At 38.9% G+C, this 27,159-nt stretch overlaps 1 protein-coding gene across 2 annotated transcripts in view; it reads right to left on the bottom strand.

The window, feature by feature from the left end:
* CHRM3 (cholinergic receptor muscarinic 3) overlaps positions 1–26,858 on the bottom strand; it is a 245,058-nt gene extending 218,200 nt beyond the window's left edge. The window contains exon 1 of one of the 2 annotated variants that reach the window (XM_071739064.1): positions 26,675–26,858. The gene's annotated coding sequence lies outside the window, so the exon portion shown is untranslated. Of the gene's footprint in view, positions 1–26,468; positions 26,591–26,674 lie in introns of those variants that run through there. The other variant, XM_071739063.1, reaches the window with a different exon arrangement.
* Positions 26,859–27,159: the final 301 nt, after the last annotated feature.

Below are 27,159 nucleotides of genomic sequence, written 5' to 3'. Positions count from 1 at the left end.
GAGGTTTTCCTTATTTTTCCCTAGGAGGCAAGGAAAAAAGCCCTAATCCTTCCCTTTCATGGAGACAAGTTAGCCTTACTTTATCATCTTCTCATACATTTGGACTGTTATCTCATCCATTTTCTAGAGGAAGGACAGAAGGATTACAGCTTTTTTATATTTCTACAAGTTTCAGCAAGGGAAAGGAGGCACACATTTTCCTCCTGCATTTCCTCCTGTAGTCCCAAGTAAGCAAGTTTATCTGCAACAGAAGCTCTGGCAACATCTTTCACAAAAGAAATCTAATAAAAAGACACTTCTCATCTAGATTACAAAGAACTTTCTTCAAAAGTCCATTTGGAAGAGAATAAAATGTTTTAAAGCAAAGCTTAAAGTGTTTGACCTAGAATTTCTGAAGTATGCAATGCCATATCAGCATTTTAAGAAAAAGATTATTGAAAATAAATGACACTTTATGGACCACTTTAAATTGTTTTGGGTTTTGTTTGTTTTTTTTTTATTCCAATTACAAATCAACCCACACACACACTTCAAAAACTGCCAAAAAAAAAAAAACCAACTTGAAATTGAATGCCATTACAGTGAATGTGGTTTGTTGGGGATTTTTTTGGGTGTGTGTGTGAAGCTTTTTATTTTCAATAAAGTTGTATTCTCTGAGAGATAAACATTCAATTGTAGTTTTTTCCAACTAGCTTTAGTAGCTTATTTATACACTTTTTATTTGAGCAAGTTTTATTTTGTATGGCACATTTCAATTTCTTCTTAGGTATTTTATAAAAATTGAGCTTTTTAGGGTTCTTTTCTGCAGATATTATCCCTATTACACAGGAAGGTAAGCAAATACAGAGAAAGGTTAATTGAATTGTTCTGCTGCAGTATGAGAGTATTGGAGCTGGATCTACAATTTGGGAATGATCATTCCCAAGTCAGTGCTTTATTCTAATACAGCACAGGAGTCTTTCCTCTGGTATTGTAACCACAGGAAAAAAAAAAAAAAAAAAAAAAAAAAAAGAAGGGCAGAAAACAGAAAGCTGATATCTTAAAATTAGGCTCTAAGGTTTTGCTTTTCATCCTGTTAAGACTGTTTGCCTTTTTTTACATTATTTCCAATAACAGATGCCTTTCCTTCATGCCACAGCAGACAAGAGAAATGGGACCAACTGCAACCTATAGGAACCCTGCTGCTCACTTTTGAGATCAGAGTTCTGGTTGATCACTTCTTGATTGTGTGAATTTGTGTGTAAGGCACAGATTTTTAAGGCCCTTTAGAAACTCAGCCTCACAATGAAGACCACTTTAAAACTATTTGTGTGAGTAACAAAGGGGATGACCTTATCCCCACAGCAAAGACTTCATGGTATTGACTGTTTTGGCAAAATATGTACAGTTGCTGTCCTGACAAAAGTAAACCCCTGACACTCTGAAAAGCTGTGAGAGGGATCTGTGACAGGTATGTCACAAACACACAGGTATGTCAAAGCTGTTATAGCTTTAACTCCTCTTTGGTGTTCTTGTCTCACTGACAACTGAATGTTGAGGTCTGGTCATGATGTATATTGCGTGATACTCTGATTTTGGCAGAATTCTTTAGTTAAAGCCTTCACTTTCTTACTCTGACTTGCCTTTCTGTGAATCAGATACCTCAGACTGAGGTAAGCAATGCTGGCAGGGAGCTCATTTAATGCCAAACCCCTCATATACAAAGTACTGTAAGGAGCTTTGACCCTTCCCTGCTATGGTTCCTTATGCAACCAGTGTAGCAGCACCAGCCAGAGGTGCAGGTTCAGCAGGTGCTGAACTGACGAACCCTCTTTCAGGGAAGCCTTTGGGCTTTCAGGGAGGGAAGAAAAAACTTCTTAGTGATGGAGAAAAGGATGTGCTTAAGATCTGCTTTCTCCCTGTGCTGCTGGACCTGCACAGCACACTCCCTGCTGAGGAGAAGCAGAGATGTGGGCACTGCACCCGCTGCAGGATTGATTCTGCTGTAATTCAGAGTTACAGCTGTTCATTATCTTCAGCATTTCACCCAACTTTTGTAATGGAAAATTTAAGGTTTTATGTAGTAGCAGAGGGGCAAAAATCTCTCGTCCTTTAGGAGAGTATTTTAACAAGAAATGTTAAAGCAAATGTTAAAGCAAATGTCCAACTCTAATTACCTTCTCAGGACTGTAGTTTAGTTTGGTTTTAAACCTCATGTAAAAAAATTATTCACAACAGCACCTGTAAAATGTTCTGGGGACCTTGGCAAGTATCTGATAGTTTAGGTCTGTATCCAGATACTGGGGCCAATCCCAGAAATAGTTTTGTGATAAATGGATAAAAATGGCTGGCAGGTAAGCATGCAAAGGAAAAAAAAAACAAAACAAAACAAACCACAATCAAGAGTAATTGATTTACTACTATCTTATTATTATTATAAACTAAATCTTTGTTCCCAGTGCTAACAACAAAACTTTTAATTATATACTGCCACACTTTTATATGATTCACGTAAAGTCAGTCTGTATCTTTACATTTAATTAAGATTCTGCTTAATTGGTTTTACTTTATTTTTCTATATTTAAGAAATGAAGTTTATTAAGTCTAACACTGATGAATTCAAAGAACCTGATGGTGAATTAAACCCTATTCCCCAGGTTACAGTGACTTGTGACTGACTTACTTGCTGCACACCAGGTAATCCACAGTCAAAAAGGTTCACACTTCCAGTTCCTTGCAAATTCAAGGAAAAATGAAGCTCAGCTGAACTAAAGGCACAGTACAAAGAAAGTGTAGAAAGTTAGCTTACAAACACTAAATTGTTTGTTTAATCAGTATTATTTTGCTCTCTGTTTAATTAAATCAGAAGATCAAGAAAATATATTTACGTACTCTAGCCATGAAATATAACTGAGTGAAAAGGTTTAGGGAGATGTAATCAACAACACCAGCCTTCTCTGTCAACTGCAAATTCAGAGCTGCTATACCAGCTAACTTGAACAGCTTCAGCTACCTCAGCTAATTCATCCTTCAGTGTCAAATATATAAGTAACACCCATGTTCCATCATGTTCAAGGAAATTACTCCAACTAGGGAATGTAGTTTATTAAACAAATCAGTTCATTTTGCAGGATATGTACACTTCTGTTTCTTTTTTTAGGTACATTATGTTCCTTTCTGCTCAGTTTTGTAAGAATAGCCATGCTACAAATCCAGTCCCACTGTCCAAAGAGAAGATGCTGTTGATGGCAGGATGTGTGCCTCTGCCCCATGCTTCACACTGCTCCTTTCAAGCAAACTGTTTGCATTTTGGAGATTCCTCTGAAGACTTTTTCCTTTGCCCTGCTTCTGGTTTTTTCTTTGGATTAGATGCTATGCATGATTTGAACTGAAAACTAAATAATGCCATTATGCCCAAAATCTATTCCTGTCAGAAATCTACAATACTCTTAGTCTAACAGTAGTCCCTTAAATGAAAACTGGGATTTCCTTATATCAGACTGGTTCTCAGACACCACTGTGTTCAGGCATCACTAGGAAGGTTCCACTCACATGCTTTGGAATACCACTATTTATCAGCCTAAAATGTGTTCAATAAAATTGAACAGATCTTTTACCTTTTATATAAAGCTAATAGCACAAATATTTAAAGTGCAGTATTACTCACATTACTGACATCTAATTTGTTGTTCTTTCCTTAGTTGCATGCTAGCAAACTAAATTGTCTAAGTTTTTAATTTTTTTTTTAATTGTTTTTAAGTTACTGGGTCAACAAAACACAAATAGGTACCACCTTCCTGCAGATCTTCCCTTCCAGGAATCCTGCTTACATTTATGTGGCAGCATATGGCAGAAGGTACTAAGTCATCAAGGTGTGGAACTATAAAGTTTCACCCCCCCCCAAAAAAAAATATATATATATTTTATACTAAAATCCATTACTAATCTGTTTATAAATGCAGTCTCCCATTTCTACAGAACTGTTACTATGAAATCTTTAATACAGCAAGTTGCATGATGAGCAGAGGGGAGACGAGCTCACAGATTTCTAATCAGAAAATGAATAATGCAGAGGGGCAGGAGTCCTGCATTTGCTGTTGCATTTTTCATAATAAATGCCCATCCCACACTGTTCCTTTCATAGACTGATCAGGAAGCTATCACCACATCATCTTTTAGATTTCTCTCTCTCACAACAATGGAGAAGCTCCAAGAGGACTTGGATGGCTGCACTATGGAAGATGCTCATAGCTAAACAGGATTTTTAATTTTTTTTTTTCCTTAAGAGAACCTTTCTGCCTACTCTTTTCTGTGTTGCTACTTGTAACATTGTTTTTGTATTACAACAGGGCAACGGCAGGTCCAATATTGTGGTTTCTGAGTTCCTTGCTCAGCTCTGAAGCAAAACTGTGCCCTACAGTCCAGCGTTAACAGATACCACTGTGTTTTTCACAGTCATGCCAGAAGTATTATGAGATAAAAGTGTGATAAACAGCTGAGATTTGAACTCTGATACAAATACTCACTAAAATGATTAAGAATAGCATTACTTAAATATGTGCCAAATGCTAGTTACAGCAACACAGAAAAATGAGGCTTGGGTCAGCAGGGTTTGTGAACTGCTCAAAGGATCAGCTTCAGTTTGCAGAGAGACAAGAGCACCCAGTTCCCAGCTCCCAGCCCATCCCACCTTCCATTTACTAAAAGCTTCTATGCTAAGCAGAAAGAAGTGAATTGCATTTTTGTCTCCTTTTTTAGATGACAGTACATCACCATCAAGAAGTGACAGTTTGCATAACAACCAGGCAAAAAAAATATATTTTGTGTGTGTGTGTGTGTGTGTCCCCCACTTTTTTTTTTAAACCAACTACAGAACAAGTGAGAAAGCAGCAGAGCTGCACCTATGCAACAAAACAGGGAGAAAGAGAGTTAATAGAATCTGCAGCAGTGCCACAGACTTAAAGATTTTGAAGCCACAAGTAGTTAGGAGGCTTGCAGAGAGTGAAGTCGAGGTCAACTGAGTTCTAAGTGTACTCCAGAAACAAATGTCCAGGAGGTGGGAACTTGATGCAGTTCAAAGCACCTTCACAGAACTCAAGTGGAACAGTTTTGAGAGCTGTTTATCCTAGAAGCAACACAGAGTACTTGACAGAAAATGCTGGGATTTTGCTGTTCTTTCAAACTGCCACCCAAATCCATGAAAGTAGATTTCTCTCAGCTTTTCACCAGGAAATTTAAGGAACTCACGGTGAAGAAAATGAGAAATTCAGACAGAAAAAAAGCACATGAAAGACCTAAGACAATGACCAGCAAGAAAAAAGTTTAATTGTTGAGCAGAAAATAATGCAAAAATAAGTTTTGTCCACACACATACTGACCTCAGAAAATGTCCTGAGGTCAGTGAGGTAGAAGAGAAAAAAAAAAAAAAAGTTTCAAAATCCTGCTGAAGTCTGTCTTCAGTAAATATACAATACTAATTCCTGAACACCAACGAAATAAAATAATTTTTTAAAAGGCAGATTCACAGCATAGTGAGAGAACAAACCACGAGGCACACACCAGCACACAAGCTTTCCCTTCCCTTTATCCTTTTCTCTTCCACAGGGTAAGAATATAGAGTATGAACAATATTGCAGTGTGATCAGTGCTGAAAGATAACAGCTTCAAACTTTTCTTTCAGGATTTCTATTCCACTGATATATTCAAAACAGCTACTGAATTAAAATTACCTGAATCTGGTTTTGATTCCTTATTTTTCAAAATTTACTTAAATGATACAATGGAGACAAAGCAGACAGACAGCTGCATTTTCACATTTTCTTTTCAATTGTCCAGAAGCCACCCACCCGTTCAGAGATGCTGAATGGGAACTGATGAAGGTAAAGTAAAAAGAGGTTTTCTTCCTGAAGAACTCCACTTCTTTCATCAGACAAATTAGAGGGAAGTGAGGCAAAAAGGGACTGGTTGTGGATACAGAGCAAGGCAGAGCTCCCCCCACTCTGCTGCTCCCATTTAGGGTTCTTCTGATGAGGAAAAGGAGCATCAGTTAACCATGGGAAGGTTAACTAAGAAAAACAAGCAAAAAACTCACATGACTGCACTAATAACTAACATTCTTGAGAGATTCTTTAGGCAAGTAGTTTACCACTAGGGTAATATCAGAAGCAACTGAAACATCAGCATTTTTAATTAAATCTCATTAAATATTTAAAATATTTTGTGGTCTTAAAGCACAGGGGATCTTTCTTGAACAAATCTTCTGTAGGTGAATAAAAAATGTTTAAGCTTTAAACAGTTTGAATCCTCACTTAGGTATTAATATGCAAATTAATCATAGTTTCTTGGAAGGAAACCTTAAATTAAATGTCTTCTGCTTATTAGTGCAAGGTGAAAGAACAAACCCCCTAGAGTTCTCCAAAACCACTAGAACATTACAGTTAATGTGTCATTACCTTCAGTTCTTATGAACTGTGGCAACAAGGGTTTCGACTTGGGTCTTCATTAGGTCTTCCCTTGCATTACCATTTAACAAGAAATCAAACATAATGAGGAGATATTTCTGCTCTACAATTTGTTAAAGCAGGAGGGAGGAGACACAGATTTAGGAAAATGCATTTTATCAGTTTTAAAAAAATATTTTAAAAATATTTCCCCAATTGAAAAAGCACTTCCCAGAGTTATGATCAAATAGTTGAAGTTAGAGCTTCAGAACAAAACCAAACTACACAAGAGAGTACATTGAGATCTGAATTTCCACAAGATATTACGTTAGAAATAATCGAGTGATTCCCTTTAACAAGTTGTACTTAAAGGCTTAGAAAAATAGTGCCAGTAATATCACTTTTTATGAGCATCTCAGTGCATAGACTGCAGAGACAAAAACACTAGTTTTCACCTTTTCTGATTTAAAAAAATGCTCAAATAGAGGATTATTTAATTTTTCAAGATACTAAGCAAAGGCAAAAAGAAACATAGATTGAATAAAATTTCCCAAAAGAAGGCATTTTGTTTCTTAAATTTTAGAAATAGTTTTCTATTTATTTCTATTTTGTGAAAATATTAGAATTTTTCCACATAAGGTTAATTCAGTAATGCCACAAGCACATAATCAAAAAGCAGTTTGAGATAAGACAGAGACTCTGGAAGCAGTAGAAGAACGTGTCCAAAAGTGATGCTAACCAATGCAAAGAATCCCAGCCACATTTTCACCAAAACCACCTTGATTCACCAAAACCACCTTGTTGGTAAGGCTGTCATACAATTCCTGTAGAGACAAATTAATCAGAATAGTTTGGGTTGGATGGGACCTCCAAGGGTCACCCAGTCCAACTCCCCTACAGCAAGTGACATTATCAGAGCCCTGTCCAACCTCACCTTGAATGTTTCCAGGAATGGGGCACCTACACGTGGTGGACACCACATGTATACATGTACACATGAAAAGATTACCATATGGTCATGTCATCTTTAATTGTACTTTTAATAAAAAAAAAACCAAAAAACAACATTCTGTCACAGCCAAGGAGAAACAACAATGGTATTCGTGTCAAGTAAAAATATTTTTGAGCAAAACAATTACTGGTATACAATACATTAACAAGAGAGATTTATACAGATGCTGAAATATTGAGGTAAAAACTCAAGTTCTTTTCTAATGTTTATTAAAAACCAGTACGACCTATCTGGAGCTGATTTCATCCAGTCTTAAGAAAGACAACAGTGAATATAAATTGTACTGAAATTCCTCACTGACTTTACAATATCTCACCTATGAATTACTTTTTTAAACTACCATTTAAGATATATGGAAGCTTGAGTGCTTTAATAGCATCCCAAGGTGTTTAACAAATACATGCACTGATAAAGCATAATTATGTGAAAAATCATAGAATAAAATAAGCCAGATACTCCACATCATGCAAGGAGATGCAAGAAATTATCCTATGTCATCAACATAATCTCTGGTTGGGCAACAAGAAGCAGTTTGCATTCAGTAGGGATTTGTGTAGAAGACAACTGAGCAGTGGCACCTGCAATTGTATCTTTATGGAAACTGCCATTGATGGGTGTCATATTTGTACCAAAACCCCACAAACCTGTGGGTGCGAGCCATTACACAAGTAGAAACTTGGAGCTATACTTTCAAAACCAGTTCTTTGAAAAACCTTTTAGAAAAACTTTATTGCAATGATAACTGTATCACTCGTTTCTCAAGTACATGTCAGAACAGATTATTAAAACACATTTGTCACTGTTTGTTGAGACACAATCTGCACAGTAAGTTTACCATTCAGATTACAAAGTATTTCTTATATGCTCCAACTCAAAAACGTTTGTTAATAATAACAAGCATCATTTTAATAAGCAATGCAAGACAAAAGAAACATTCTGCTGTTCACAAAAATAATTTAGATAATAAACCTCCAGCTCGCCTGGAGCAGCTTTTCACTTTTTCCAAATGGTGATTATAAAAGAACTTGAAGGGAAAAAGAGAGTTAAAGAGAAAAGGTCCATGCCACAGAAAATTCAAACTATGTTAAAGTGGGAAAGTCTGTCAAAAATTGAATATTTTCAACTCAGGCTCTTCTAGTACTGATACTACAGCCCTAGGCTCAAAATAAGCTAAATTTTAATGTAGGTGTTCTTGCCTTGTAATCCATCATAGTTTCATAGTTCAAAAGAGTGAAAAGATGATTCTAGAAAAGATAGACCTTCTCTAAGACTAATTTAACATGATGTTAAAAAATAAATGAACAAAATTTTTAAAAATTAAACAAGAGACAAAAAAACCATGACACCAAAACAACAAAAGCCTTCAAACCAGGTATCAGTAAGAAACTTCAGTCCAACAAAATAAGTTTAATTGGACCTTGTCTCAATAGAGGTAAATTAATTAATTTCATATGGCTTCCTCAGAGGAAGAATTCAGCATTAATTTCCCTTGTGCATGCTGCTGGGAAAGGACACAACCTCGAAATGGATTCCAGCTTCATTCAACTCCATTAAGCACCCGATGACCAAAAGGATGTTCAGCTGATTTCTCAAAGATCTACACTGCCATTCAGAAAAGCCTCTTCAGGATCCAAAGTGACAAATCAGGATCATTAGGAGCTCTGTATGGCTGCTTTATGACTGTCCTACCACTGATAAGTATCTCTAGGTGGCTTTTATCTCTGTGGCAGAGCAGGGTTCCAAACCTGACATGCAACTCCAGGCATCTTCAGTCACATGCAAATCAAAAATAGGAACTGAGAAGAGGAATACAAGCAGCTACAATTCATATTTTGACAGTAGGTAAAAAACCAGCATCCTGCAAAAATTTGAAAATATAAGTAAAAAGATTTATTTATAACATAATAATACCTAAAGAGAGGCTGGGGGGAGAACACTGGTTTTCTAGACTCCAGATGCACTGAGCTCTTAGAAGAGATCGAAAAGCAGGTGAAGGAAAGATGAGACAAAAAATATTATTTAGTTACAATCTTCAGACAAATCATTTTCTCATTATTCAGTTCACACCACAGAAATCAACAAAGACTTTGAATGAAAGAGTGAAGGTTTCCAGCTCCTCACTCTTAGACAAGCACTCACTCCCCTCCTGCTACCTCCGGGAATCGTTTCCAGTGTTCTGAAATCATATCTGCATTCAAAAGAAGCAACAAAGCTGTACTGAAGTCTTACAAAAGCAGTTTATAACCTCAAAATTGAATTTCAACTTGAAAGCTGTTTACATTTCGACTCCTTGTTTCACCCATGAAAGTTTCCACTTGTTGCTTAAAATAGAAAAGACGGAACATTTTTGTTTACTTCCACACAAGAACAAAATTCCCTGAGATATCAAGGCAATGAAGAATATATGGACACAAGAGAGAGGAGCAGCTTCTGTGGTCAAATTATTCAAGTACTTAGTATATAGAATTAGAAACAGTGGGGAGAGCTTTCTGCTGGGTTTTTGTTTTTTTCTTTTGCCTACCAGTAGAAAGTAAGCATTGACAAACTAATTAATGCAATTTTCATGTTATTGCAAACACTTAAAATACAAAGAATATCAAAGTGACCGGAGAAATGCAACTGTTATACCTGTATTAACATGTAAGTATACATATATTCCCAGACAAAGTAGTCTCTCAGAGAAAAGACCTCTTTTCCTCCTACTCCCCATTGCTCATGTCTGCAAGAAAGCTATCATGAGGTCCTAGATTTAAAAAAAAAAAAAAGAAAAAAAAAAAAAAACCAACCACAAAAAAAACCACTGAATGTGACAGCAAGAAGGGAATTCTGAGCTTCTGAAGACATACTATATGTATTCAAATGTAATTAAAATGAAGAGCAATCACCATTTATGGAAGCTCCTGCCAGCCTTGGACACTCCTGAAACAAGAAGCAGGGGTTGCAGGACTCCAGTTACGTGCACATATATTTATATATGTGGTCATTGCTCCTGAAAGACGGTGTCAATAAACAGTTCCCAAGAATATAACCTCTACTAAGACTACACTTGAAGAGGTTTCTGGCTTGTGGGGTGTTTTCTGTGGGTTTGTTTGGTTTGGTTTGGGTTGGGTTTTTTTCTGTGATTTTGTCAGGAATGAATTCAATTTGCTTTATGCCTTGAACTGACTCAAATTTTTATCCTCTCACATTGGGTCTTACATAAACACAAAAGAAACTCAGAATTATAGATCTTTTGTCTTAAATCTGAAGTTCACAGATTTAATTAATTTGGGGGGGTTCAACCAGAATTACCATTGTTCAGGGTTGGGGGGAGGGGGGGTTCTGGCAAAACAGAGATCAAACTGCATCATCATCTGTCAAAAGAAATACACAGGGTTTAAAATTGACACTCAGACCAAACGTCTCCTCAGAGGCAATGGGGAAATGCACCTCTGGGTTCCAGCATTCATTTCTCTCTTCCCATGAATACATTTGAGACTCTAATGATTTCCTTAGCAGGTTTGGGGTTTTCACTCACATGTAACTCTCTTCCCTTCATGAGACAAAGGCACTGGACTCTCCCATAGAAGCTTTAATTTACCACGTGACATGAAATATGTGGGAAAAGAAAACATCTGATGTGCAATTAGGACAAAGAGGGATACGTGCTAAGGAAGAGGCTGACAGCAAGGCTGCAGTTCTTGCCCAGGTGGATGCTACCTGGTTACACAAGGTGTAAATGATGAGCAAGCAATACAAACCAGAAGAGCTGAATGACTGGAGCAGTCTCTAGGGAAAAGACGAACAAAATGTTCAGAACTCCTCAGAACAAAGCATGTGATACTCTTTCTATGGTGAATGGATGAGCTATCCTAAACCAACTATTTCTCCCTTCTTCTCCAGTGATGCTGCTACCACAGTGAAGAATTTTGTGGATATGGAGGCAGAGAACCAGGCTGCTTTGGTCCAAAGTCTTTCCCTAAGGACATATTTTTTGTCAGATCAGCTCATATGTTGACCTGCAAAGAGATTTCATTATTGCTTGGGCTGAAGAGCAAATCTACCCAATCCAAAGAAATTTTGCAACTTCACTTGCTGAGGAAACAGAGCACCTCCTCAATTAGCGTTTCTGTTTCCTTTTTAGTCTTCAACCTGCCTGCCTTCTACAGTTAAAAGTAATCTCATAGCAGAAACTCTTCCATTTACCCCAAAAGGGAATTAGGACTTCTTGGAAATATTTTTAAAATAAACAGTTTCCTTACCCTGTTTAAACAATGATTGTTTAAACCATGGAGTCAAAATGACTCAGAGGAGTTATAGTTGTCATTGTACAATATTCAGCATGATCTACAATGTGACCAGGCAGCAGTGACCTGTATTAATCATAGGCCAAAGTATAATTAAGATAAAATTAATGGACCATGATGGCTTGGCAATTGCTGTCCATATTCTCACCCTTTCTGCTGGCTTGCCAGACCACTGCACTTCTGGTGGAGAAATGGTCTGCAACTGAGGCAAAGAACAGGAATTCCTTTTGCACACAGCAGACTCAAAGAGACAAAAAAATGGACTCGATTCATGTGAGCATATGGAGGGATTCCTTCCACCCAGCTTACAAGAGCTACTGGGTAGAAGAGCACTGGAAGATCTCCATGAGCTAATGGAATAGCCCTGACTGTATGAAAGAAAACATTTCACTTCTGATCAGTTATGCGATTTAAAATATCATCTCTTTGTGTAAAGAAAGTCTCTTATCTTCCCATATCAAGCCTTGTTCTGCCTGCCTTTCTCTGTGCAAGAGCTCCCAAACAGCTTAGTCCACAATCACCCATAATAATTTTTTTTTTTCCCTGCTAGTTATGTGATGATTTTCCTCCTGTAACCTACTTATGGTACTGATTGAAGTTCACATTAATGGTGAAACACTTGCTATACTGCTATACATAGTAATCCTGACTTAAAATTTTTTTGGAAGGGTTTTTCAGCAACCTGGTTTGGGGAAATTTTTTACTTCTTATGGCGTTATAGTCAAGTGAGAAATGTACTTCAGCCTCAGAAATAACAAATATCTTCAAGGAAAAAAAAGCTTTAACAGATGGCTAGGAAACCAAGAACTCACTTTCAAACAACTCCCTCTAGTTTAACACTCAGCAAAAATGTCATTGTGACATGCCACAAAGTCTCATGGAATTAACTGCCACAGAATAAAGCAAATTCTTGAGCAGAAGGAAGGGGGTTTTTGTTGGAACAGATTAGCAGTTCCATTTTTTAGAGGGCAGAAAATGAAACCCTTTGCATAAAGGATTTATTAGTAACCTGCAGTATACAAACTCAACAGCATGTAATGGCACAGCTATGTCCTAACATGATGGAGTCATGTTAAGATTACATCCAAAGACTTCCAGGGCCAGATCTTGATATTTCTCCCTCACTGCAAGTTGCCTGTGTGAATGGTTACACATATCCAAGTCAGAAATAAATGCTGGTGAACAACAGCACTTTCATATAAACTGAAAATACTTTTCTAGATTTTCAAGGCATGATTGTAATGCTGAAGTTTTAAAGCACCACTGCTACAAAATCATGAATGAAAGGCACTAAAACTTCCCCAATTCCTGCCCATTGACTCGAGTTATTATAAGCTTTAAACTGTCTTGGATGGCCAGCCTGCCTCTTCAGTCAGATAATAGTCCTTGCCTCCCTTCTCTGAATTTTAACTAAACAGAGAGGATTAATAGGAACAGTAAAGGGGAAATCCCATAGCACTAACTCAGTGAAACTAAGGCAATCTTGTGTTCATCTGCTGTCTAAGCTAAAGGGTTTAAAAGTTTTCTGATGTGGTAATATAGATGCTATAGAACTGTAGAGATCCATCAGTCATATCTGAAAAAATAGGTAAGTTCCCTTGACTTAGCTCACTCATTTTTACAGCCTTTGTCAGAAGAGTAAACAAATCCCTCAGTCCAGAGTAATTTCTCTCACATTTCTGTCCTGAAGTTACTATGCAATAAAGTTGATTTGGAGCATATAAAGGTCTGGGATTTTAAGCTCAACTCTCATTACAACAAACTCACAGAAACCCTGAAATTCAAGATCAGCAGTCAAAGCTTCTAAATATCAACACGGGAATTCACAGGTCAATAGCTACCCATTTCCTTCTCCAGTATGGAAACTGCAACACCCAGCTGATATTTTCGGTAACTTTCTGAGATGAAAGATCAACAAACAATACAGAAGGAACCCAGAAGTGTAGGAAACCCAGGGTGTGCAGAAGGAAAACAAAGCACCTGGTACAGACTGTCTGTATAGTGCCTTTTTATATTATTCTCCCCCTCCACCCACAAGAGGCTTAAAAAGCTTCACCTACAGGTATTAAAAATTCTCAGGGCTGGCAGGACATGAATGCACAGAGCAGGAGTTCTGTGCAAAGCTGAGGGTGACTTTAGAGGAGTTACAAATTGGCAGAAGTAAATGTGAGCTAAGGGCACATGGATAATTCAGGCCCACCCAGACCTTGCCCCCCACTGCTGGGCAGATCTTTGGGGTACAGGGTTGTAATACAGCACTTGTAATCACATGCATGATGTGCAAACAACTGTAGGAAAGTAAAAATAGCCTTCGAGTCAAACATACTGTGCACATTTAACATCATATCTTCTAGTGACAGCTCAGATTCATTAAGAACTTTCATATTTTAATGACTTTTACTTTGGTAAAATCAGAAATTTTAGTTAACTTTGTATGACCATCAATTTAGGTGAAGTTCAGCTCATTAACAAATACACAGTAACTATGTTGCTAAAAGCAGATGATTGTGCAAAGCTTCAGTATTGTCATTTTAGCCATTTTAAAGCATTCTGCACTACATCACTGCCGGAGTAATTTTCTCATGTGGCCATGAGAACAGCTCAAGTGGCTGTAACATTTCACTAAATCCAGATAGGATTTAGTAGCAAGGTGAAGTCTTAGTACTGTAGTAATGAAGTACAGAAATCTATTAATCTCTTTGAAACACCATGTTAAAGCTGTTGACAGCTACTTAATTGATAGTCACCAAATCTTTTTGTTCCACACTAATGCCCCTTTCAGTCAGCATCCTCACTGTCCCCATTTTGCTGAAAAGATAAAATGCCAAAACACCACAGACCCATAAATAATCCTATTCCTATGCCTCTATATTGAGGACCTTTCACTCTTACAGGCTGATTCAGAATTACTTCCTTACCCTCACACACACAATACAACTGGGATTTAATCTGTAAAACTTCAATTCTCTTTCGTGTGTGTCACTTCATTGAAGTTTACCCATGGGTTTTCATGGGTTTTTCCACATTTGAGATCTATAAACAAGCACAATCCAAACCAAAAATTCTTACCTAAGGCTGTGGATAACAACTTTTATTCTTAGGATTCTGTGCTTAATTAGCTATTTAGAATACTTGTTCCAGTTCCATGATTCTTCCAAGTTATATATATATATATATATATATATATATTTATATGGATGGGATATGGATAGAAATTCACTGGAAATTCAGAAGGGACATAATAATTCTCAAATACAGGTTTGGGCCAGGTTGTTCCTCTGAACTAGGATCAGAGGAAGAATATTGCTTAAGCTTATCTTGACACGAAAATGGCTACATATATAATAAAATTAATCTCATTTAAATTAATATAATTTAACTGCTGCAAATAATTTGGGGATATTTATTTTAATTTATTTTCCTTAAGTTGATTAGCAGAGGCCTTGAGGTTTTATTTGCACACGTACACGCCACATATATTGTTGGCTAAACCAAGACCAACTGGTTATGCATTTCTAGAATTTGAAATAGAAATAGAACAGAAATTTCTATTTCATTTTAACTGGGAGAGGATAACATCTTGGGCAGGAAAAAAGATTTTTAATCCAGTGCTACTGGACTCAAAAAAAAATTAAAGAAAATACACAAGTAAAACTGGCAGAAAATAAACTATACTTGTCATTGTCCAAGCTTAAAAAAAAAAAAAAATCAAGTGAAATACAGGCTGAAGTGAAATCTCAATTTGTGCAAATCCAAAAGAAAAAAACACCAAATTTAGCTTGACAGTGAGAGGTGCCACCTGCATCTTTAAGATACAAACACAGCCAGATGCTGCATACTTATGAACATCAACTTATGAACTTATAATGTTTTGTCTTAAATGTTTAACTTTTAAAGGTTAACCTGCTGCATGAGCTAAGGAAGCACGAGGAGTGCAACCTCTCTACATCTCTTCATTGCTCTTAATTATTAATAATCCAAGACACCTGGCAAGGGAGTTTGGGGCTGGGGAGATGGGAGTTGTTGGCACTAAGGTTTAATGGCACACATGGTCAGGCCCTGGCACAACTCCTGTCAAAACCAGTCTGGGAACTATCATGCATTCCCTAAACTACCAATACTAACGTGGTTATGTATGAGTTAGGTTAAAGTTTCTCCAGGATTCATATAGAAATTAACTTCATGATCTAATACTGTAGATTCAACCCAACTGCCAAAGAATCCCCAAGGCCTTGCATTTGTTTATGGTGAAATCAGGAGCAGCAGAGCATTACCAAGAGAAAAAAAGTGAGTGAAAGGCCACTGAAACTTAATTTCATGTAATAAAAAATAAATTTAAAAAATATATATACAATAAATATGTGTAATAATAAATAAATAAATAAATATGCTTTCTGCTAAAGCAAAAAAGAAAAGACAGCAGCACAGCTTCAAACACATGATCAATAAAAAAATTCTGAGTAATTGAAAGGAACAATCCTGAAATTCAGTTTTTTGGCACATGCACCATTAAGATTTGATAACCCTCTTCTTAAGACATTGCAAAGCCTGATTCCAACTACATTACAGAAAGCAGGATCAAAGTCACACAACCACAAAAGGCTACAACACAAGCAACTGTTCTTGTGTGTTGATTTATATGGCAAAACAGAAATATTGTTATCCATCCCATTATGTAAGCCACATCAAGGAAATGTTGCCACCTTATAAAAACAGAAGGCTGAGGTTTGGGGTTTTTTTTTTCATTGTTGTTTGTTTTGGTTGGTGGGGTTTTTTTGGGTTTTTTTTTTTATTATTATTATTTTAAAGGAACCTTCTCTCTCCAGAAATGCTACAAAAATGGTAACTACAATGAAATTTAAGAGAAGCAGAAGCAAAACTGCACATCTGTTGTGAAATGAATACACCATGCCTAGAAACAAATGAAACAAGCAACATATCAAGTGAAATAAATTGATAAGACCTGACACAGAGAAAGATACTGGGTTCACTGTGCCACAGAGAGTTTCAACCTGATCCAGGGATAAGACCTCTGCATACTATTACTGGCAGGTTGAATTAGACATTCAGCTGCATTAAAAAGTAATTAGTACATTGCAAATTGCCTCAATTTCAATCTTTTCTCCTTGGAAACAACATATTTTACCATATTTCTCTTTAAGCCTCCATTCTCTTAATTTGCAAATCTGGCAGTGAATTAGAATTGTGTGTGAATGGTAATATTGTGGGAAATCAAATAGCCATGCTTTTTTATTATTACTATTTTCTTTCAAATGAAGGTCATTTGAGATCATAGCTTCTCTTTTAGGCTCCAACACCTTCACCTATATCCTGATTGTTGCTCTCAGCCCACAAGAGTCATATAATCTTCATTTTCTGTTTCAGGCATTTAAAAGTTTGATGTCATCATAGCCACAATTCAAGAGCTGCTCATGACACCTCCTATCAGGATGTTTCATCACAAATGCCCTGAAAAGCTTCAGCATTTAGTGAGGTTCTGCTCTCCAGATCCCTATTTACTGGACCACGTTTCCGAATGGCAGATATAATGTAAGCTTATTAAATGAGTGGCTGGGAGTCCTAGATTTATTGTTTTGGGGTTTTTTCCAATCTAATTCAAGAAAGTATTTAGTACAAATATATAAAAATAAATCCATGCTTGCTTAGCATTCCTGAAGAGAGATTTTTTCTAGAATCCCAGATTTTATTTTACAACTTGACACTGTTATGTGGGGAAGAGACAGGGGAGCAGACCCAGGTAAGAGTCATGCTGCTTTGATGCTATTCAGCTTTGATACTTTGTTCATGGACAGCAAAACATCACACTGAATGCAGAAATGAATGAAAATGACATTTTTCTTCCCCAAGCTGGATGGAAATGTAAATAGCTTCAAAATTCTCTCCTTTACAGCTTGTAAGAATATCCTTTTAATAATGAATCACTTAGGTTGTCTTAAGAAAAACACAGCTCTTGCAAAAGATGATTTCAGAATTACAGTTATAAAAATAAGACTTGAATTAACACTCTAATGACAATTTTACCCATAAAAATCCAATCTTTTTGGTCACCGGGTATGAATTCAAAACTTTGATGTCAGCGCAAAAATCCTGTCAGTTCCTGAAGAGTTTGAATAAAGTCACAACAGTTTTGAGTCCAAACTGATATAAATTTGTAAACATAGTTTGTGTTCTATCCATGAAATCCAGCTCAAGCTGGAATTGCTCCAAGCTAACATAAGTGCAGAAGAAAACCATAAATTTTTAGACAGACTGTATCATAAAGTGATCACAACCTAGACAGTCTTTAAAGACTGAGAAATTTCTATGTATTAAACCCACTTAGCTTTTTTCACTCTCCTACCACTTTTCAGGGATGAACAAACCTACTGCTATTTTTATAACCCTTTTTTCAATCTTGCTTTCCCGTTTTCCCCCTGTTTAGCATCCCCTTTGGCAAACAAACACAGCTCTCATTGAGCTGAGTGAGAATGAAAATGACTGACTCAGTAGTGAGCAGTATAAACACCGTCTGCTTCTTCTGAAAAGTACAGTTCGTCTTCACAAGTATTTGTACCTTCTTTCACAAAACAACTGAGATTTTTCTAAGAAAGATATGGAACAAGGGGAAAATTAATAGTAATTGATTTTTATTTGGAAGCCTTAGTAGGCATGATGCTTTTTCAGTGAAAACTGCGTGCTTGACTGAAAAGGGAAAATCTAACAATACAAAGCACACACCTGTGAGCCTCTGCCAACAGGAAAATCACTGTCTTTGGCTTTGTTGTTAGATTCCTTTATTACTCTGCAGTTTAACAGCAAGGAAGAGGAGAACCAATACATCTGCTTACATCTCATCACTAGCCAGTAGCTTCTGAAATGCAACTTCCAGACAAGAAGCTACAAAGTAGCCTTTCTATTTATAGAGTTCCTTTTGCATTGTACAGTCAGATATTAGAAACTATTTTCTACAGGACAACCCATTACCCCTAGAGTTGTAGTCCTGTAAGCTTCTGTTCCACAGAACAGAAGGTTCAACTGCTGAACTTTCTGTTTAAATGTAAACCTTTCATTTTCTTTCAACAGCATTTGTTCTGAAGTCCTTCTTTGTTAAAGTTTTTTTTGGTTTTTTTGTGGTTTTTTTTGAGCTGCATCCAGACACAAGAAATCTTCTCTCTTCCAGAGAAATATTATGACCTCTCTCTTAGGCGTGCACATTTCCATTCCTTTCCACAGGAAATGTAGATAACTTTATACAAAACAATAACTAGAAAAAGAATACAAACAAAGAAATGTGAAATAAACAACTCTGTTTTCCACCAAGCTTCCTTACTAGACTTTAATCTCCCTTAATTTACTTCAGCAGCTCCAGACACAAGATGAGACTACAACTCTCTTTTTTTCAGCCCTTAAGAGACACTTTGTTATCGTGACTACTCAGTCTCTGTTTACTCCAAGATGCTCTCCGCAATAGCTATTGTAGAAATATATTTACATATACAAATATTCCAGGGTACATTTGTCTTCCAAGAATCATGGAAGTAAAATACACTCAGCATTTCACTGTGGGTTTTTGTAATGCTCTTTTAACTCTTAAAGATTTTTCGTTATGATTTCCCAGTTAACAAAGTCAGATCTCTATGCTGAAAGCATGACCAAGAGATACAACTTGAAGGGAGATTTCAAGCTTTGCTTAAAAATGGTAACTTTGATTTTATGCAAAGGGCTCTTCCAGGAGGAGGTGATCTGACAAGAGGAGCTGAAGAGCTGTGACCTTGCATGCAGTTGAATTTTTCAATAATTGCCTTTTACCAACTACTACTTTCAAGTTTAAGAGTCTTGGCAGGGTTTCAAAAGGAGGTCTGCTAGGTACTGCCAGGCAGTGGAACTACATATAAGGAAAGATTAATATTATACAAAAGAACCAGCCTTAGCATCCAGTGAAGGATTATTATGAAGAAGCCACATACAGTATGAGGTGAAGCAAGAGGCCAACAGCAACCCTTCCTCCCCAGGACTCTGCCACATCCTTCCCAGGATCAATGTCACAGGTGTATTCTTCCCTCAGAACCTGGAGTCATGCTGTTCCATTTTTGTTCCTTTTACCCTCCCTCTTTTCTCTCTTCTGTTTATGCAAGAGCCACAAGCTCCTGGGACACCCCCTTTTGCTCCTGGGAGTCCCCTTTGGACTCCCCCCTACAAGCACTACTTCAACTCTCTTAATTTCCTTAATTTGCAGTTTTCTTACCCTTCACCTGCCTGATGCTCCATTCTCCCTCAGCCTTCTTCCACTACTATCACCACCCTCAGAAACTTTGCTACCCATAAAAATTTATAAGCTTTCAGTACCTCAGAATCAATCACAGACAGCAACACCCATCATAGACTTCCTGTCAAAGACAGTTCCATTTTATTCCACTGCTCCTCAGGTACTTCCACACACCACTTATGCCTCACAATTTGTGGTGTATAATATGGATAACTTCCCTTGGCTGCCTGTTATCAAGACAGATGATGGTAAAATGGAAATAGCAATCCATTTCAATGAAAGAGAAAAAGATGCTTCAACTGGTGAAAAAGTAGGGATAAAGCCCTATCTAATTCTGACTTCATAGATTTGGATTGTTTGATGCCTGGCTATTCCTGATACCTACTTAGGGTTTTTCCCATACATCCACTGTCAGGGCTGAAGAACAGACATCCTTTGAGAAAACAGTTTATGGTGAAACATCATTATCAGAGATAAAAATCTGCAGAGTATTCCACATGGTGATGTATTTTATCTCCCAGGAGACACAGCATGCTGTAATTATTCTGTTAGAAGCAAGTATGCACCTTTGTACAGCAATTAGAGATGATTAATAACAAAATTATTCTGAAAACTTTCAAGTTCTGTTTTTCCATGACAGTTTTGAGTGTCTGCATTACTCCCCTTCTTCTTAACAGAAAGTTCCTTGAACCTCTGAATAGTTCTCACTGTTGTGCTTATTACATATTGACACTGAATTCTCCTCCTGTTTGTCTGCAGCCAGGTTTGAAAGGATTTGTTACTACAGCGATACTTCCTGTTGATTCAGAAATTAAAGATAAAACACGTGGCAATTAGTACAATTAATTTTTACTACAGAAACATGGAAGAGTGCTAAAAGGCTTCTGGACAAAAAGATGAGACAACAAGATTTTGCATGGGTGACCAATACAGAGATTGCAGCTGTGAAACCAAGCCAGTGTCATCACATTCTGTATTCATCACAGAAATTTCATGCTTCAGCATGTGCAGAGTGAATGTTGCTGCCTCAATACCCCAAGAGGGGCCAAACCTCTCTTGTGTTCCAGGAATTCCTATGGGAGCAGTGGGATCTGTCTGTTTTCATACACAACAGCACCCTGAGGGACAAGCTCCTCTCCATTAGTGTAAGGAAGGGGAATTGAATACTTTTCTCTACAGATTTGACACTGTTCTTTCAGTGGTTTGCAGAGACCCTTCTCTTTTTATTTTTAATGAATGCAAGTATGTTACTTCAAGATAATGACCTACTTGCTCTTATATCCGAAAAAAATAAGCCAGGAAGCCTGTGTTTTCCAGGTCCTATGAAACCACAAGATGTGATTATTATTCTACACTAGAACTGCTATTATCTCACCAAATTATTTGGTTTTGTTGCAGCCCAGTACTTACTAGAAGGTGTTTAAGGTTTTACAGAGAATTGTCATTGGTTTTTTTTTAGGCTCCACTTGCTATTTCTGTCCCATAAAGAACAGTGTGGTGCTGCATAACTTTTTATAATACAAGGAAGTGAAATGCTTTGCTTTGCTTCTTCAGTATGCATTTAGTACCACTTTATTTAAAGTATGATTTGACTGCATTAATAATGCTTTCTCTGCTACAATAAGACCATATAATTACTGAACTCAATGAATTTACTTATTTCATAATAAAATTAAGGCTTATAGGCTAGTGGCAGATTGCCCCTCAAAGCTATTTTATAAATCTTTTTTGAGGATATTTGGCATTTTTCCCCCCTCAAGACTGTCAGGGTTATTTCCTTTAGATGCTACAGATGATAACTCAAATGTTCACACATAGGAATGTTGGCAAAATTTCTCCAAAACCATTAATTCTGGATACTGAAGGGGCCTTCTGCTTGGGCAAGGGGGATGGAGGATACAGGACAATTCATGTCCTCACAGATCTGTAGCCTCGACCTGGAAAGAAAGAGGTCCCCTTACATCTCTCATAGAGCTCTAAGGGCCACGTAGATCCCTCAGTACCTGATCCAATACACCTAATGCTGTCAAGTAATGTGGCAAAGGACAGAACAGCACCCATGAACCCATCTAGAGCTAAGCCAGCAGACATCACACAAGACACTTTACCCAACCACATGCACCAAAATTAGAACATTTTCATTAACAGAAATGAGGCACATCAGAAATTCCAGGGATTTTTTTAATCTTGTCTCCCAAAAATTTCTTAATTGTCTTTGAATTTATAAACCAGAGAGAAAATTCTGACTTTCTGTATTATAAATTTTTGCATGTCACAGTTAGTCTTTTTTTTCCAGCAGGATGTACTGGAAATGCAGAAGGAAAGATTGTTATCTGCATGCACTGGGAGATTATCCTTACCTGTCACCACATTGCCTTTTCATTCAGAGGCGGAAAGAAAAAAAACAAAAAACAAAAATACTCCTTATAGAGCACAATTCCATCAACTGTTGAATGTAACTGGACAATCCTGAATATCCCAATCCCATTCACTATGCTGAAAAGAACTTCCTACAAACCACCAGAGCAGCCACAACCTCTTGGAGATCAATACCAGGCACAATGCTCACAACAGAGACTAAGTAAATTATCTGATTGTTGGCCCACATGGAGCTCTGTGGTACTGTAGCTGTACTGTTGTATTGAATCCAGTTAAATGAACAAAACCCTGAATCTGCTTGCAGGAAAGATTTCTAAATTAAACAGGTAGTTTTTTGTTTAGAACAAAAGCACAGAAAACAAAGGAGGAAAGGTAATGGCATTGACAAGTGGCTGCTTTTTCAAATCATATCCAGGAGAAAGCTTTCCAACAATCCATACTGTAGCTGCATTATTAAATATTTCTCTGTTACTATCATCATCAAGATTTAGAGAAGTATCAAACTGCCTCCAGATCTCGTTCCAGCAACCGAGTATTTACCATTCATAAGACAAATTACATCTTATGTTTTTCAAGAAATTTTCTAACCATAGAAAAGCTTTTGCTTTCAGTTTGCAAACATTTAATGTAGAAATTCACTCAAGCCTATGTTCCTTTACACTAATTCATGCCTCCACAATGAAACCACGTACTAACAATGAGTAGAGGGTTAATCTTTCATCCTCTCCTATTTAAACACAGTCATTTCAACAATTTACATTCAGAAAACAGCTTTTCCTTGCTCTCACTGAATCTCCTAGCCAGATTACATGCAAAAGGTTGTGTTCTGATGGCACTCAACCAAGACACAAGCATCAGAAGGTGTTGTAGCATATTCTTATAACAAAAAATAAAAACAAACAGCTTTCGTGTAAGTGGACTCAATCTAAATATGGAACATATCACAGTGTATATTCCAAAACATTCTTTGTTGGTTGGGGAGAAGCACAATTTATGTCTCTAGAGGTATACTTGATCCAGACTCCCAACATCTCTGACAGTTTCACACATTACAGCAAGCCGTGCAGTCTGGCAGAACTGATGTTCTTCTGCTGAAGACAGACACAGAATGAGGTCATGGAGGATGTAGCAACACTGTTGAATGACTTTACATAACAGGCTACTTCTAGTCTTACCACACTTGTTCTTTTCATTCCAAACTTACAGATACATTTACACATCTGTTACAGATTCACAAACTAAGGTACTCCAGTCTAGCTGAGGGTACCAATGGAGATGTCACTGCATCCTCCCCCACATATTCTTATCCGTACTGCTGCTCCTTATTTTGAAACCCAATTATACATCTTCATTAAATGAAAAGCTGCCACTACAGTAACAGATACTAATAATATTAGAGAACTGTTCTATCATATTATGTACTAAACTCAGCAACTAAGCATTTACATGCACTGAGCAGAGCTTTCTCTGCCATCAAATACTTCAGAATACTGCACCTCATCCTCAGAGCACCACATCTGCTCCCAGTACGACCCCTTCCTAATAGCAAACAAGCAATTATATGACAATCAACAAAATTTATTAGAGTCATCCAGATCACTTCAAGCTTTCTTCTAGTATCTAGCACATTTAGCAGCCTTTCCACTTCCTTTTTGAGTCACATAACACTGAGTAAGCACAGTAACTGCTGGCACAAGGTACGGACTTAGGTTTTCTGTCTGCTAAAATCAAAACCAAGGGAGGAGGGAAGGTAGAAACATAATACAGCAAGTGGCAGTATTTACATAAAAGAAATTTCCACCTTTGACATCATTAGATTTTTCTTCAGCATTTCAGGATTTCATACTGAAACCATTCTCTCACTAATAATGCAAAAGAGGAGGTCAGATAGTTTTAAAGCAGCAACTATAGCTTTCGAGTTAAGAGTATCATAGTGAGACAATTTTTTAGACCAGTTTACAAGTTAACCAAGACATTTTAATCCTTAACACTAATATTTAGAATTGTTATTTAAGACATGGGTGAGCACTGTGTGATGTTTGATGTGGCCATGGTTGGTTTTCACCATGAAAACTTACTTCTGAAACTGCTGCTCTAAGGTTTTTTAGCAAGTTGTTGGATGCAGACTATATTAGTACAAGTCAGATTAAATTCTGTCAGTAACAGAAATAAAAAGGAATAGCACTTTACAATATACAGATATATGATACAGAGTATACATATCAGCTCTCTCCAGAAAGTTACTGTTCATCTACTTTAAAATGACACGAATTTGCACCTCACAACAGTTTCTGTAACAAATTATGTTTTATTTCTTTTGAATTAAATGGGAAAGGATAAAAAACAATTTGTGGGCTTGCTGGCAGAGTGCAACTGGTAGAAGAAAAGAAGAAAACCTGCAACCTCTTTTTGATACAGCAACAAGTCAAATGAAATTCATACTAGATTGTCCCTGTAGTATTTCATTGCTTCACTGCTAAAACCCAGCATAACTGCTACATTCAAAATACTCCAAGGGAATGGTGTTCAGTATTTCAGTTCAAGTCAAGCAATTCTTATTCCCTAAAGCTGAAGTTACCCCATTAGCATACACACAGCACCTAGGAAAAACTACACAACTTTGAATGAAATTCAGCAATAGAAAATGTAATTTTTATGTTGCTTGACAGGGCAATAATGTACACATAAAAGCTTCTGGTAATTATGGAACTATTAGAAAGAAAGAAAGAAAAAAAAAAAAAAAAAAAAAAAAGGACACACACCAGAAAACCCTGCAATACTTCTTCTATGACATGCAGAATGCTACCCTATGAATGACCAGCTTGCTTTTAGGCTGAGACACATTTCTGAAAGCCACCAAACCGAGCTTCCATTCTGGAAAAGGCAGTGTTACCTACTGCAGTCCAGGTCAAACACAAGTAAGAAAACCTAACACTGTCAGATTAAATATTCAGAAGCAGATGAAATAAAATCACTGTATCATTCTTTGACTTCAAGGTGTACAGGTATGTAAAATAATTGTATTAAAAAAAAAAAGTATGAATACTTGAGCAAACGTAGGGTCTAAACACCAGAAAATATACTGCTTGGACGAAAACATCCACAAGACACATCTTGGCTTTCGTTTGCTTTTTAAGTTTCTCCATGTGTGTCAGCAATATCGAAGTTACAGTTCTTCTGTCTGTGACTACTTCTATATATGGTCAGCACAGATATTTGCTGGGATTTGCATTATTCCAAAAGTAATCCGAGGCAATCAGAAGCCTGTTAAGCACTAAGAAAACCCACACGAGCAGATCCATAGTCCTGCACAAATGAGCCCTTTTTGGGTTTCCGTGCCCCGGGATTTACACGGTGAGGAAAACACTCCTAGCTCGGGTTTTAACTAAAAAACTTGGGTTCTGCTTCTGTGGGTGCACTGGCAGTGCACACGCTTCCCTGTGATGCCTTCCCAAACTCCAGCTGCGCGACAGCCCGCACTCCGGTACAGCCCCGAGGGACCTCGTTGATACCGTGAGGAGAAGACACGGTGCTCAGCGTGCGGAGACGCGGCGGGGACTCCAACCAGCCGGGATGGCGGAGTCCGCACACCGCGGTGCGCTCCGGTACTGCCCCGGCGGAACAAGCGCGGCAGCCGGCTGCACGTCGAACTGTGCTACAGGGCTCCCGCTTCGGGCCGCCACAGGACAGGGCAGCCGTGCGGTGCCGCCGCGGTCCCCGATCCCACCGGAGGGGCAGACGGAACCTCCCCTCGCTGCTCAAGGAACCGCAGCAGCCCTCGGGAGCAGCCGCTGCTCCGAGCAGCCCGGGGTGGGGGACAGCCCCTCCGCGGTCCACGGAGTCCCACAGCGGCCGCCGCCGCCGCCCTAAGCGCAGCCCCGCACGCGGGGCAGAGGGGGAGGCGCAGGCAGCGGGTCCCGCGGCTCCTCAAGCCGCCTCAGCGCAGGGACCTTCCGCGCAACTTTCCCCGCGGTCAGCCCCGCTGCGCTGCCGACCCGGGCAGCCCCGTACGGCGCCGTACAACACCGGCACCCTCCCAAAACACCAGAGAAAAACCAAACAAAAGCCCCCTTCGACCCTCCCCAACCCAGCCTTTCTCTTCCTACCTGCCCACTTCCCGGCGACCCCGCGCCGACCGCTCCGCGCCGACCGCTGCCCGCACCGCCCAGGTGGCGTTAGGAGCGCGCTTCCCACGGGCGGCGCGCCCCCGGCGGCCGGCACATCCCCCGCCGGGAGGAGGGCGCTCCGCACCCACCCACCCGCGCCGCCGCTGCTGCTGTCGCCGCCGCCACCACCACCAGCACCACCGCACCTGTGCCCGGGTAGCGGCGCCGCCTCCTTCAGTCTCGGCCCCGGGGTGGGCGGGGGCGCGCCCGTACCCCTCGCCCCTTGCCCGCCGCCGCCCGCCCCATTCAGCCGCCGCACGAGGGGCACCCCGGCCGTGCCGGTGCCGCCGCGCCGCTCATTGGCCCGCCCGGCGCTGAGCTCACGGGGCCCCGCCCCGACCGCCCCCCCCCAGCCCGGCGGGTGTCCCAGTGGCTGCGGCCACCGGGCGGCACCTCCGAGGCGCGATGCCGGGGGTCCGGATGCTTCGCTCCACGGTGGGACGCCACGGGGGTTTGCGGGGGATGGGCATGGGCGAGCAAGCGGGGGGGTGGGGGAGGAATCTGTCCGCGACTCTTGCTTCGGGGTGCGGGAAGTCAAGGTTGCAAAACGCGACCCTTGGCTTTATGAAGTGCCTGCGGAGTAGAAGTGAGGTTGTGTGGGGAAGTCTCCCAGTAATCCGCGATGGTTTCT

The sequence above is a fragment of the Heliangelus exortis genome, chromosome 3 (genome assembly GCF_036169615.1).
Source record: "Heliangelus exortis chromosome 3, bHelExo1.hap1, whole genome shotgun sequence".
NCBI classification, from domain to species: Eukaryota; Metazoa; Chordata; class Aves; order Apodiformes; family Trochilidae; genus Heliangelus; species Heliangelus exortis.
Note: the sequence above shows the minus strand (reverse complement) of the source record. Positions and strands in the feature narration are given on the sequence as shown.